Genomic DNA, 14492 nt, shown 5'->3' on the forward strand with positions numbered 1-14492 from the left:
TAGGCCTCCCGCCCTCCCAGGGGGCGGTTAGGTGGCTTAACCGCCCTCTCAGGGTGCTGCAGGCGCCTAGTTTTGCAATTTCTCCTACGGAGAATCTATTTATTTAAATTTTTAATCAAAAAAAATATAAAAATTGCGCTGGGCCTGCCAGACTCTAGCCTGACCAAATTAAATGTTGTACACATCTGTCTAAAGAAGCGCAAGTAAGGGCCTGTTTGGAGTCCACTAGGCGGACAGAAAGCACGTGTAAGCCACCCGTTTCTTCTTCTTCTTCTTTTTTAAAGGAAATACGCCCATAGGTCTAGGTAGTTCTCCATTGCTCTGGAAGTTGTCAGTACATAGCCTCCCTATGATGATAATACAATTTACGTAAGGCCCTTAAAACTAATACACTGGACCCAAAGAAAACAAAATTTACATCATAGTCCATGAGATAGCAGCGGCAGCTAAGATGAGGATGAGTTCCATACCGCCGTCGGGAACGCTCCACCCGAGATGAGCTCAGAACCTGCACGTTTGTCATCACCGACGGCCTCAGGTGTAAGAAGGAGTAGGTAGGCCTCCGCTATTCCAGAAGAATGGAGGTAGTTTTCGATGCCCGTCGGGGATTAGCAGCGACAACAGCCTGTGATCTACCCGGCCTCTGCATACGCCGCTAGGAGCTATGATGAAGAAGATCCACAGCCATGGTGGCACAAACTTTTGATTCACCAAGAGGCAACATAATAACCATAGCAATAGAGAAAAGAGATGGGGGGGGGGGGGGAGAATACACCCGCCGAGGAGGAAGCCGACAGGGATGGCATTAAAAGGCATCACGCCTACAACCACAAGGGACAATATAATACATATATTCAGGTCCTTACCAGCTCTTGAGAAGAATAAACCGACACCAAAACGATGGCGATGGTCAGCAAACTCCGGAGAGGAGAGATCGGATTAACCTACTACTACAAAACTAGCACTACTACTATACAAAGGAAGGGTCCCTCACCCGTCACGACGCTGGTGACAAGCCAGAGAAGGAGGGAACGGGCCAGCCGGCGAAGAAGAAAACTAGGTCGGGTTAGTATTTAGGAGCTCTCGATAAGTAGGGGTTTACAAGAGCTGGATCTTAGGTTAAGAGTTTCTTCTTTATCCTTCTAAACTTTTTTTCTTCTACCTCTTCGGTTAGCCCTCTATCCCTTCGGCAAGCCTCGTGCGCCCATGATCTTCCCTTCTCCTCTATCTCTCTGATGAGCTATTCCTCACACCCTTTCTCCCACCCTATCCCGCCATCGTTCCAACCCAACTTTGCCGAGATATTGTCGTGATTCCCTGCATCGGCACCACTAGCCGATCGTCCTCAACCACCTACGGCTAGCGACGCCATGCCTCGTCGCCGCACCGCCCACTATGTGAAAAAAAATAGACAAAGGAACACAAAATTAGTGACAGATCATCGGGACCCTTCACTAAAGAACCTTTAGTGATGGGTCTTGCCACGATCTGTCACTTGTGTAGTTTCGGGTCAAGACCGAACTATAGCCCATCACTGATGACAAATCATCAGTGATGGCTCATAACATGACCTATCACTGAAGAACTATGATCAGTCATCAGTGACGGGTCATATTACGACTTGTCACACATGGCCAGGCTAGACTCGAACTTTTAATTGATTCTTGTTTTGTGTTGTTGTATCACATCCGCTCTTTTACAACATGTTCTCTCTCTTGTCCTCCTCTTATCTCTCTCTCTTCCACACCGGCGGCCGAGTGCGCTCGATGTTCGAGCAGCTGTGAAGGCTCCCCGACTTCATGCCACTACCTGTCACGTTCAAAAAATGATAAGCCATAATTAAGCATCACTTAACCATTATCGCATGTGTTATCACCTGTGTTGTTACGTAATTGTCCAACAAGTTTAGTTTGAAGATGTTTCAAACACCCTAGAGATGGTTTAGAGCTCCTTAGAAAAACCCTAGATCCTTTGGAGAAGAAAGGGAAGGGAAAGCAGAAATACTTAGAAAGATTCAGCACAAAACCCCTCTCACGGTTTGACCGGGATCACCCGCGGTCAGACCGCCAGGTGGCAACCACGTGTGCTTGCTGTGGTCTGACCGGCGCCCTACGTGGTCCGATCGCTAGCACATAGAGGCTCAGCTTAAGGTGGTCGATTGCCTCTCTCACTCTCTCACACTCTCATTAAGGTGGTCGATTGCCTCTCTCACTCTCTCACTCTCTCATTTGTTCTCTCTCCCACTCTCTCCACCCAACACTAGAAGGGAGAGGGATTCCTTTGTTATTGTGTTCGAGGGCCAGAGATAGGAGAAGGGGACTTTCACGAGATCCCGAAGGACTTCCCTAATCGTCTCCCCCTCTTATCCCTTACCAGAGTGTTCACCTCAAGGTCCACCACCACCTCGGGAGCCAATCCGCAAATTGAAGCCTTCCTGAAGCAAACCCATCCGCTAGAAAGCTTTAATGCACTAAGGTGAGGCTTCCCCTACCATTTTTCCGTTGTTTCTGAGCTTGATTCAACCCCCCGTGTCGTTTAGGCCCAAAACTCAACTTAGCCTAGGTCCAATCCATGGGGCATTTTGAGTTTAGCTCGGTGAAGGTAGTCCAAGTCACATTAGAAACACTCCACTAGTCCCATAAAGCATTTAGGTACCCTCCGTGGTCGAGAGTCTCGCCAGAGCTCTCACCGGCAACCCCACAAGGGTGCTGACTGCAAGGCCTGGCAGTCTGACCGCCGCTAGAGCCGGTCTGACCACTAGTTAGGACTGGAAGGTTCAAAGTGAGGGCTCTATACAGGGTTCAGACCGCTGCTAGGGTCGGTCTGACCATTGGTGAGTGGTTTGATCGGTGGATCAACGTCGGTTTGACCATCAGCCCCCAAAACTCTCTGCTGGCCACTGGTCTGACCGCCACCCCAGGGCTAGTCTAACTGCCAGCCACTGAAGGCTTGGTGCACTTTAAGTTGGCTTATCCGGGGTTTCATGTTTTGAAGCCCTAGTCTCTTAGTGGTATTTTGCGAATGTTTTTGAGTCTTGGCGCTCCACTAGTACTTGAGCATGTTATACATCTTTTTTGCATTGTTCATTTATTTATGCATTGCACCCGTGTTTCTTTTAGAGAGCATCGATCTAACAGTTCAGGCGAGCGAGAGCGACACTCAAGCACCCGACTTCTGTGAATTTTGTGTGGGTAGCATCAGGTAGCCTGCAGAGCAGCAAGGCAAGCATCTAAGCATATTGAACTCTTATGTTGAATTGAATGAAGTCAAAATTTGATAAATTATGCTTATGTATGTTTGCATGAGTAGCGAGTCGATGTCAGGCAAAAATGGGTAGAACCTATGTTGTATTGCATATCCTCTACCTTGAATTATTGATTATCCTCATCCTTGTCACCTCAATAATATTGTTGATGTCTAGCCTAAGAGTTGTTCGACATGCTTAGCAATGCATGGGTCCTTAGTAAAAGTCGAGCGACGGTGATGCTATTGTTCGCGAGCTTAGGGCTTACTTAATGTTTCACACTATTGATTATGTTGTTGAGATGTGAGAATGAGACGAGATGTGGGCGGTGTTAGGGGTATCATCTACCCTAGAGGAGGTTCTCGGGGTAGTTCGGGGAGGGAGCCCAGATACCGTAGATCGCCTTGCATTGGCTAAGCACCGACCTTTGGCCGTCCTTAGCTTTAGCACTTACCGTACTCACCACATGCTGATCTAATGGTAAGGTAAGCCGAATACCTTTGTAGCTGTGATCATTTGGGCCTGAACATCGACGGTGTGAGCGGATGGGATTGTAGAGGTATTTAGTTTGCTCCAGGAGTAGTTCTGGATACCTCCGCGCCGAGCGATGCATGTATCAAATGGTTGAGACTTATTGGGAAAGGTTGTCACGAGTACCCTCTTGTATGGACCTGTGTTGTCATGCAAGTCGAATAGTCCTCGTGTCGTGTGGATAAAGGAGTATGCCCCTGTAGGGTGTAAAAATAGTTCGGACTGCCATACTCTTGGTCATGAGCATGTCTTCTGTCCATGCGCACCATCATAAACTCATGAGTTGTGGTTTGTGGTTGGATATGTTGTACCGGTGTGCACCGATGAACAGGAGAGCAGGTCTCCAGAACCCGTCACCCTTGGGATCTTGCACCAGGAGAGGGCAAATAAGATTTTTGGGAAGGGCTCATCGCGACTACTCATGATCTGCTTCCTCTACATCATCGCGATCTACTGGATAGACATCACGGTAGCCTCTACATTGACTACTTCATCTTTATCATCATCTACTGCATCGAGCATTCGACACCGGGGGCATCTGCATCTCATGTTGGCATCAGGTATGTATGTAAATCCTACTTGAGTACCTAGTCGAGTACATTTGCTAGTCGAGTACCTAGTCGAATGTCTTATCGAGAACATGCTCTAGTCGAAGCGTGTTGAGACTTGTCGAATCCTACTCAAGGCTAGTCGAATTTTGTCATGGTTAGTCGGAACACAGTCGTTATTGATTATTTGCATATATTCTTATTCATTTTATATCAGGAATTAAATTAAATTAAATCTGAAAGTGCTATTACTTCCAACAAAAACTCGCAGGCGTAGTCCATGGAGGCGGTGGCTAGATCCATGGAAGCCAGGGCTAGATCCAAGTAGGTTGGGGCTAGATCCAAGTAGGCTGGGGCCAGATCCATGGATGCCTAGACTCAGCCTCCACGTCGCCGACTGCCTTCCACAACCTTCGCCACCACCGCCACCTTCCCCCATAGGGAGCAGCCCATGTACCTCCTCGGCAGTGATGGGATCCATGTAAGGCCAGAAACGCCACATTTCTCCTCTTTCTCTCTCACCGCCCACTGTTTCTAACTATTGTGCTACACTGATCAACAATTTGAGTATGTGCTTTAAGTACTATGAAGATTTTTCTACAGTAGTTGTTCTGTGCAAATCTTAAATGGCATTTTTTCTCTGTTGTTCCTCATCTGTACAAAATGGATCCATATAGCAAGCACTGGTTGCACATAAGAATGGCGAGCTAATTGTTTAATCTCCTTCCTTACTGAATGATCTAACACTGACCAACCAAAGCAAAGTAACTCTGCCTACTACTGTATATGCTTGTACGTAATGTTTCTCTGTTGTTCTGTGCAAATCTTTTGGTTTCAAAAATTGCTATGATGTTTAGTTGCTACTATGACTCTCTTTCTCGTTGGTCAGTTTTTTAATTGTTTTTATATATTTTTGTTTCTTAATTGCTCATAAGTGATGGTCTAGATACAAACCCATTACTTATGTGCGTCATTAGTGATGGGTGAGCACCCATCACTTATGTGTAGTCATCAGTGACATGTTTGGGGTGATGAGTTTTGCATCCGTCACTAATGATGATTATGACCCGTCACTTTTGAGTTTTTTTCACTACTACATAAATGATTTAGTGAGACGTCTCTGTTCAGATGGTTCTGTGGAGCCGTCTGTGCAAAAATTATCATAGACGGCTCCAACAATAACCATCTATAATGATGTTGAGACGCGCTTAGAAATGGTGGGACGCTTTTAGTACAGACGATTCCCATTTAGAACTTTCTGTATTATTAATACAGATGGGTTGTATTTGGAGCCGTCTGTAATAAAGTAAATATCACAGTCATCTCCAAAAAGGAACCATCTGTACCAACTGAGTGTCCCACATTACACCTGAACTTCGTGACACGCAAAGCCCCACACATTTCTACCCGTCTGTATTAACTAGATAGATTGACGCTGCGCTTGTTATGCCACGTTTTCAATCCCTACCTCCAGGTCTGAACCAATCAGCGCGTGAGCACTCAGATGTGTGCTTTCTCAAAAAGCGAATCCGTCCATCCATTCAGGTCTCAAAACCCAATCCATCCATCCATTCGGGAACTACATCGAGGGCACGTGCTCGAGAGCAAAGCAGACATGTCCATCACTTCGAGTAGTCCATACACCAAAAGCAAACTCCATCCCTCACAGAGTACACAATAATCAAACCAAAGCCTTCTCTTGAGCCTGTAGATATGGCACTTATGGTCCACGCCGCGCTGCCATGAGGACCAGCTGCTGGATCACAGGGGGTCCGCGCTATGATGCTGTGGAGATGGTTGCTGCACCGCTGGAGGTCCATGCCATGCCGCCATGGAAGTGGGCACTTGCGCCACTGGAGGTCCATGACACAGAGTCGAGTAGCACGGAGTCCGGTGGCAGGGCCTCTAGATCAGTCTCGGGAAGTCCGTCGCTGAGCTCATTGTGTTTCCCCGACCTTCTGGTAGCCAGAGGTGATGAAGAAGGTCACGGAGGCCTCGCCGTTCCTCCGCAGGTGAAGAAGGCCGCCGGATCTTGCTAGTACCATCGATCTAAAGTGTGGATCTCAGCGGATCTAGGCTGGATTCATTGAGATCTCATGTTCTATGGCGCCGGCCTTCGTGCCATACACACGTGTCTTTGTTGTGGTGTGCCTGTGGTAGCCGACTGAGTTTTGTGATGGTTGCTTGTTATATTATATACAGAGGTGTCAATGCAAGAAAGGTATAATACTCTTCTAGATCTGTAAATTTTGCCAAGGATTAGGTGCTCTGTAATGGTTGCTTATAATATTGTAGTGGTTCTTCTTTTGAGAGCTATTATGCTTGTAATATGGCAACTGATTAGCAACCTGAGCAGAGCCGAGCTGATGAGCACCCGTCGATGGAGCAAGCAGCCGCGGTGGGTCTGATTTTATTTTTTTGGTATTTTTTGAGTTAGTACAAACGGTTCTAAACTACGAGCCACGTGTACCCTTCCTAGTTCACAGACGGCTCATAACTTCGAGCCGTCTGTGATATCCACTAGTACATATGGCTCCAATTATGAGTCGTCTATACAAATCTTTGTACAGATGATGCAAAACCCATCTGTACAAATCTGATTTGTACAGACTCTTTTCCACAGACGGTTCAAAAAAGTGTCCCACACGAGGTTTTTGAACCATATGTACAAATGTTTTGTCTAGTAGTGTTTCACGTAGTGGCCCACAATCTACCATCACTACCAGTGAACCTTCCACCCATAGGCTTCCCTCTTAGTCTGGTAGCCGCCCATTCCGAACCCTAACCTAAACCCGAGGGGTGTGGTGGTGTAGAGGCTCACAACGAGAAGAGGGGGATGAACCTGATATGTGTTGCTCACTATCATTGAGTGAAGTGAGGAGGAGTGTGGGAGGTGAGAGTCTTGGCTACACGATAAGCGGACTGGAAGATTCACGACGCAAGTGGACTAGCATCTCCGTTTTCATGGGAAAATTTGTTAGCACCTGGAAACCACATGATATTTCACTTCCCCTTGTAGCAAAGTCTTACCATGCACATGGTAAAAAAAAGTCTTACCATGCAAATTCCAAACATATTTTTAGTTTTTTATATTGTATAATGATGATGATGATGATGATAATAGTAGTAGTAGTAGTAGTAGTAATAATAATAATAACAACAATAACAATGATGATGATGATGATGATACCCAGCTCGAGGATAGAGTTTAGTGATATAGTACGATGGAGCTTAGGTTCCCAGCATAAATCACTGAAAAAGTCATTTTTGCCTTATTATCATTGCCAGTACTGTTATAACTGATAGTGATAATTTATCATCATTGATTCATAAGCTCACATGACACATAAAAAGCTGACCAGTAAGAAGCGACAGTGACAGTGATTATTACTACCGGTTCTTGTTACGAATCAGTATACTAGTTATAAAAAGATGCGCCTTTAATAATTGGCAGCGATAATGATTATCATTACTGATTGTAATTACTATCTGTCAGTGATAGCCCAAAAACCATACAACTACCAGCTCCTGCCTACTCGGCTTCTCCCGAATGCCTTCAAATTTAACTTCGACGTCGATCGCTCACTCTCGCTCTCACATGCACGCACTTCTCTCTTCCACCCTCTCCCCTCCACTGCCACCGCCGTTGCCACAACCTCCTCTCCCACGATGGACACTCCACCACCATCTCCCGCTCCTGCCTCTCCATTGCCCCCTCCACCACCACCATCTCTGGCCACACCACCCACCCATGTGCCTTTGTCCGACGATGAGACTTCGGTGTTGCCGGAGAACTCAGATGAGGCACAGTCTGAGCTATTCAGATTGACAGGGTCCTAGTACGAGGATGATGTTTGGGACTACTTCATCAATGAGCCGAAGGCAAAGAGGCTTTGGAGCAGCTTGGAGGAGGAGGAGGAGGACGGTGATAGTTATGATGGTGGCGGCGACGGTGATGACGAATACTTCGTCGTCGTGGGTGACCCCAAGTGGTAGTGGTAGTTGCGCACGACAGTTTTAGGTTTTTTTCTGCGCACGTGGCCATATTTTTTGTTTTTGTGTACACTAACTACCTAGTAATTCTAGAGATTAGTAATTATTAGTGACTTAATTAATTAATAGTTTGATCTAAACCAGTAATTCTGAGAATTAGTACTATAAAGCTCAGATAAATTATTTCCTACCTATTTAAATTTTAATTTGGTTCTGTCGGGATTAAGTATTATTGCTGGTTCGTAGTTGAAACCAACAGTGATAAGTACATCAATCGGCAGATTAGGCTCAAGAGCCAGCAGTGATAGTTTGTATCGCTGCCGATTCATGGATCTAATCGACACTGATATTAATTATCAGTATCGGTTATAATCATTCCACCACCATCTCCCGCTCCGGCCACTCCACTACCCCTTTGCCAGCACCATCTCCGGCCACACCACCCACCCCTGCGCCTTCGTCCGATGATGAGGCTCTGGCGTTGCCAGAAAGCTTGGACAAGGCGCAATCTGAGCTATTTGGATCAACGAGGTCCCTGTCTAAGGACGATGTATGGGACTACTTCATTGACAAACCGAAGCCGAAGAGGCTTTAGAGCAACTCGGACGAGGACAAGGAAGAGGAGGAGGATGACGACTACTTCGTTGCCGTGGCCGACCCCAAGTGGCCGTGATAGATGCGCACAGTGGTTTTAGGGTTCTTTTACGCGCGCAGCCATGTTTTTGTTTTTGGTGTACAATAACTATCCAATAATTCTGGAGATTTATAATTATTAGTGACTTAATTAACTATTAGTGTGATCTAAACTAGTATTTCTGGAGATTATTAATATAAAGCTTGGATAAATTATTCCTTGCCTGTTTAAATTTTAATTGTTTTCTCTTGGGATTGAGTATCACTACCAGTTCGTAGTTGGAACTGACAATAATAAGTATATCAATCGGCAAATTAGGCTAAAAATGAGCGATGTTATATCACTGCCGATTTATGAATTCAACTAGCACTAATATTCATTATTAGTGATTATCAATATCGCTTAATTACTAGTGGTTAAAAAACCAGTAATAATATAGTTTTTGGAGCGATAGTGATAATGTTTTGTACAGGAGTTGGTTATCCATCAACATAAAACTGATTGAGAAATGAAGTGGAATAGTGCATTGCAAATATTCCTATCTTCTTTCACAAAAAAAGAATCTTCATATTTTCAAGAAATCATTTTATTCCAATACTTTCTTTTCGACCGGAATTTGTTTTCAGTACTATTAGAACTAATTATTTCACTCTATCATCTCCAAATTATACATCCACCCGATGCTCTATACATACGTAACGCCTCGATCACGTCATGCAGGAAAATGCTAGCATCCTCTGCCCTGCCCTGACATGTGCAAGCTGCATATATACCTGTGGCCTCCCATTCCACCCATTTCTTTCATCAAACTAACACAACAGGGAACAATGGAATCAATTAGTTTTTAATATATATGAAACAACTCGAAATTCACAAAGAACGTAACCCCAACTAGTGCTGCAAAGGTGCACGCATATAAAAGTTTTACTCGATCACATGCATACATGGTGTAGCAAAAATGATCTAATTAAATAATAATTATGATTTTAGTGATTAATAACAACATATTTATTGGGACTAACATGTTAATCAAGAATATACATTAATAGATCTCATAGATGCAATACATCAAGAAGTCATCGTAGCCGAGACAAAGTTTGATTGAATTGAAAAATTTCGAGGAACATTTGTCTCACCGAATGGTCTGGTGCAGAGGAGTTTACACTCACCGGAGCATTATGTCTAAAGGCTGATAGCCTCACTGGATAGTCTGATGAATAGGACATAAGACTAACAGAGTGTTCCTGACAAAGGGGGACCGGATAGTCTGGTGATCTGTAATGGGTAACACCAAAGTATTTCCTGCAGAGAAGAATGCAAGTGCAGAACACCGAACATTAACCCACCGAATGGTCATGTGCTTGGTTTGTACACACCGGATTATAGCACAAGAGTATTTCTTGTAGAGACGACGGCAAATGCTGAAGAATGAAGATCAACTCACCGGATAGGCTGGTGATCATAGAGATAGTTGAACCGGAGTATTTTCAGGGAAAAGAAGATAATGTTTAACTCACCTACCAGAGCATTTTATATAGAGAGGCTGCAAAGGCTCGAATGACTCATGATAACCCACCGGAAGGTCCGGTGATAGATTTGAAGGTATATCAGAGTGTCTGGTGTTCACGGAGATATTCAGTGGAGCTCCAATGGCTAGTTTCTGAGTTTGTACTCATCGAATGATCCGATGTTAGTATTACTGTTCTCACCGGATCATTCAGTGTTAACAACTTTTTGAGCAGTTGGGAAAATGACTAGTTAGCGGGTTTGATGCTATAAATACACATTCACTTAGTCATTTGAAGGTGTGACATGCTGCTGAAGTCCAAATAAACCCATATACACTTGAGAAGACATCCAAGCCACCAAATTGCTTAAAATGATTATCCAAGACGATTAAGCATAAGATTATAGAGTGTTTAATGTTTATAGGTCTAGAGTGAGTTGTAGCTAGGTGCTACAGCTTGAAGAAAGGATCGAGGAGTGATCATAGCTTATACCAAGTGGTACGCTGACACCTTAGAGTCTTGGTGACTCGTCGGCATCTTGGTCTTAGTGGCTCAAGCTTGTTGATCCTCTGACTTGATGTAGAACGGCGACAATACACGTGTATGAGAATACGGAGACTCTTATCTTGGTGACTCAAGCTCCGAAGTGACTACTACGGCAAGTGACCGAAAGAGAGGCTAGTGGTGAGACCTTTTCTTGGTGGTTTGGTGGCTCATCCGACTTGAGATCTTGTCTTGGTAGCTTGGTGGCTCAAGAGTCATGACTGAATATTGACCGGGAGCATATCCTTCGTGTAGCTCCAACGCAAATTAGAAGTGACGTTCATACCATCGATAACACGAGATAAAAATCTCTTGTGCCAAATTTGTCTCTCCACCTTATTTACGTTTTCGCATTTATTTTCTTATATTTTACCTTACTAGAGTAGATTGCAATCTTATTAAACGGTAGAGCAGACACACTAGATAAATATATAACACATTTAAATAAAAATTAAGATATATTTATCTTATAATTTTTTAAACAATTAGATTTTAAATATCCCAACTTGGTACATCTTAATTGCGTCCGTAATTACCTAGTTCTCGAGTAGCAAACCACAGTGGTCAGGTGGAATCCCGGAATTGCCGGATTAAAACATGGGTACATCTTAATTGCGTCCGTAATTGCCTAGTTCTCGAGTAGCAAACCACAGTGGTCAGGTGGTTAACTGCACATGTGCTCTAGGTTGATTGAGCACTGCGCAAAGCTCTGCTGGTCACATCTGTTCTGTTAGATCATTTGAAACCATATTTCTTTCATTTCGTTCTCTTGTAGATTTTCTTTTCTATCTTTATTTACTTTATTTTCTCTCATCTTTAACAGTTCTTTTTAAAGGGATTCGTGAAGGGAACTGAGAGAATTCTATTCTGAAGGGAATGATCTTGAGAATCCTTTCGTGATGAGAACCGTGAAGAGAAATCGTTATAACGTTGAAGGGAATTTAAATCACTTCCTGAAGAGATTTTGATCATGACGGAATCCTTTGAAGATGATCTTAGGTTTGATGTGCATGGGCAGAGTAGGGACTAATGAACTTGGGTTCAGGTAAATTACTCATTCCATTCAAGAATACTGTTATCGAGTCTTCAAATTTAGATTTTGATCATGATTTTCTCACAAAAATATCATTTATAGCTATAAAACTAATATGATGTGAAAGCATTTTGAAATATAAACCTAGTCGTATAATTTTTATATCTTAGACGTACTTATAATTTAACTAATTATTGCTCAAAGTATACAAATTTTGACTTTTTAAAAATAAAACATGGCTTGTATTCTTGGAAAAAGGAGTAATAGAGAAAACAGCAGTTGAAATCCTTTAACATAGATGCCAGCGTTGACTTATTAACATAAATGGAATTCTATATCCAAATCATGTATGGGCAATCAACCATGGACCAATTTTTTTAATGAGTAATTAAGAAAAAGCCTATGTCAAGTTATTTGTCTCACTTCTCCAATTGTTATAATTTTGTTTATTGAAGAGTTAGATGATAGTATTATCTATTTCACATAATTTTTTAAAAAACTTTATGACTATTTTGATAGTGTTTTGAATTTTGAGAGCATTAAAATATAATATTTTATTTTTAAATCTGGTCTAGATTTATAATAATTTAAAATATGCATATATATTTGTAATTTTTAATTTAAAAATATAAAAATTTCAGAGGACTGGTATGCCAAACTTAAAGAAACTGGGTCGGGCCAGGCCACGTGCTAGTTCATGGGCTTGAATGCTAAGACAAGACTAGCCCAAAACATTGGACCAAGGCAAGCAGGCCGACCGTGACAGGGCTGGTGTTTTGCTTAGCGTGTGTAATTGGCGATTTTTTATTTATATATTTTTATTTTTTAATAATTACAAAAACACACTATCACTTTAAAATATTGCATATCTAGACTACTGTCACCTTTTGGATAGGCAACACCTTAGTGTCACTCGTTTAACGGATAACACCAGGTAAGACCCATAGCATAATGGTAAAAAATAGGCGACATGATGTCCATATCAACGTCTCGTCTGACCAACAGGCGATATCTTTATTAAACCCACTAAAAAATGTGTCACCCGTTCTTTTTATATGTGCCTTTTCAATATGCAAAAGGCCAAAAGGTGTTGCCTGTGCATGCATGGCATCGCCCACCATCCTCCTCAATGGCAACCACGGTGCATGAAGTCCATTTTCGAGTGGTGTATTCATGCATGCAAAAGCCACCTCGGTGTATGCATGCAAAAACCCATTTAGTTGGTTTAGTGGGTCTAGAAAAGATGTAGTTGGTTGGTCAGGTGATATGTTAACGTTGACGCTATATTAGTTAAATTATTTATTTCTGAGCCGTTGAACCATAAGTCCTATGAGGTGTCGTCTATTGGATGGATGATACCGAAGTGTCATCATCTAACGAGCGACGGTAGCTTAGATTTTTAATATTTTAAAATGATCATGTATTTATAAAATATTGAAAAATAAAATATAGAAATAAAAAAATTGTAACTGACTTGGCAAATTGACCTGAATTCCCTAGGAAAACATGACCCTCCTCTAAAAGACTGACATGGTTCAGCTAGGTTGAAACTGAATTCACCTGCATGCTAGTGCAAGTGTGCAACATATGGCAACATGGGAAAAAGGCAAAGCCCATCACAATAAAAATTTACAACCATGGAACGATAAAATTAAATCACTGTTTTACCCTCATAGCTGTACGCAAATCGTTGTACGTCAAAGGTATCGTATTTAACCAGCAATAAACATGGACCGAATTTTTTAACGAGTAATTTAGCAAAATCATCTGTCAAGTTATTTGTCTCACTACCCAAAATAATCTGCCACTCGATCAATTTCATTTCATACAAGAAACGGGTTGATTGGATCAAATGGGCAAGATTCTTATGTGGTACATAAAATAAAGAGTGATCTTAACTAAAGATAATTTAGCAAAACGTAATTGGGATGAGAATTTGAATTGCAGCTTTTGCAATCAATGTGAAAGCATACAACACTTGTTCTTTGATTGTCATTTGCTAAATTTATTTGACGTGTTATCAAAGTTGCTCTTAATATTGACACCGTGGAGTATTAGTCATATGATAGGCGGATGACATAGGGGTTTTGAGCAAAAATAGAATAATACTATTTTTGTCGGGTAGCTACCCTATGTTGGGTAATATATCTATATCGAAATGATATTATTTTTAGTAAAAAACTTATCACAATTTTTTACAGGGTATCTTCAGATGAACTTATTGGTTAAGGTATTAGAGCCTGATGCAAAAAGAAGAGTATAGGAGAGCAGAACACACGTCGTGCCAAAGGTTAGAAGTAGTTGTGATGGATATTTTTGTTAGGAATAGGTGACTGTTTAGTAATAGATTATATAATGGCTGATTTGATATCATGTAGTTTATTTTTTACTTCCTCTGAAGGTTGTTTTTAAGCATCAATAATATAATAATAAATTGGGTCGTATGCATGTAACAATC

The 14492-nt window shown here is 42.3% G+C and overlaps 1 pseudogene; it reads right to left on the minus strand.

Moving 5' to 3' along the window:
* The window catches only part of LOC133907173 (probable serine/threonine-protein kinase PBL3), a 29462-nt pseudogene extending 21409 nt beyond the window's left edge, over nucleotides 1–8053 (minus strand).
* Between the last annotated feature and the right edge of the window lie 6439 nt (nucleotides 8054–14492).

This window comes from Phragmites australis, chromosome 24 (genome assembly GCF_958298935.1).
Source record: "Phragmites australis chromosome 24, lpPhrAust1.1, whole genome shotgun sequence".
Classification (NCBI taxonomy): domain Eukaryota; kingdom Viridiplantae; phylum Streptophyta; class Magnoliopsida; order Poales; family Poaceae; genus Phragmites; species Phragmites australis.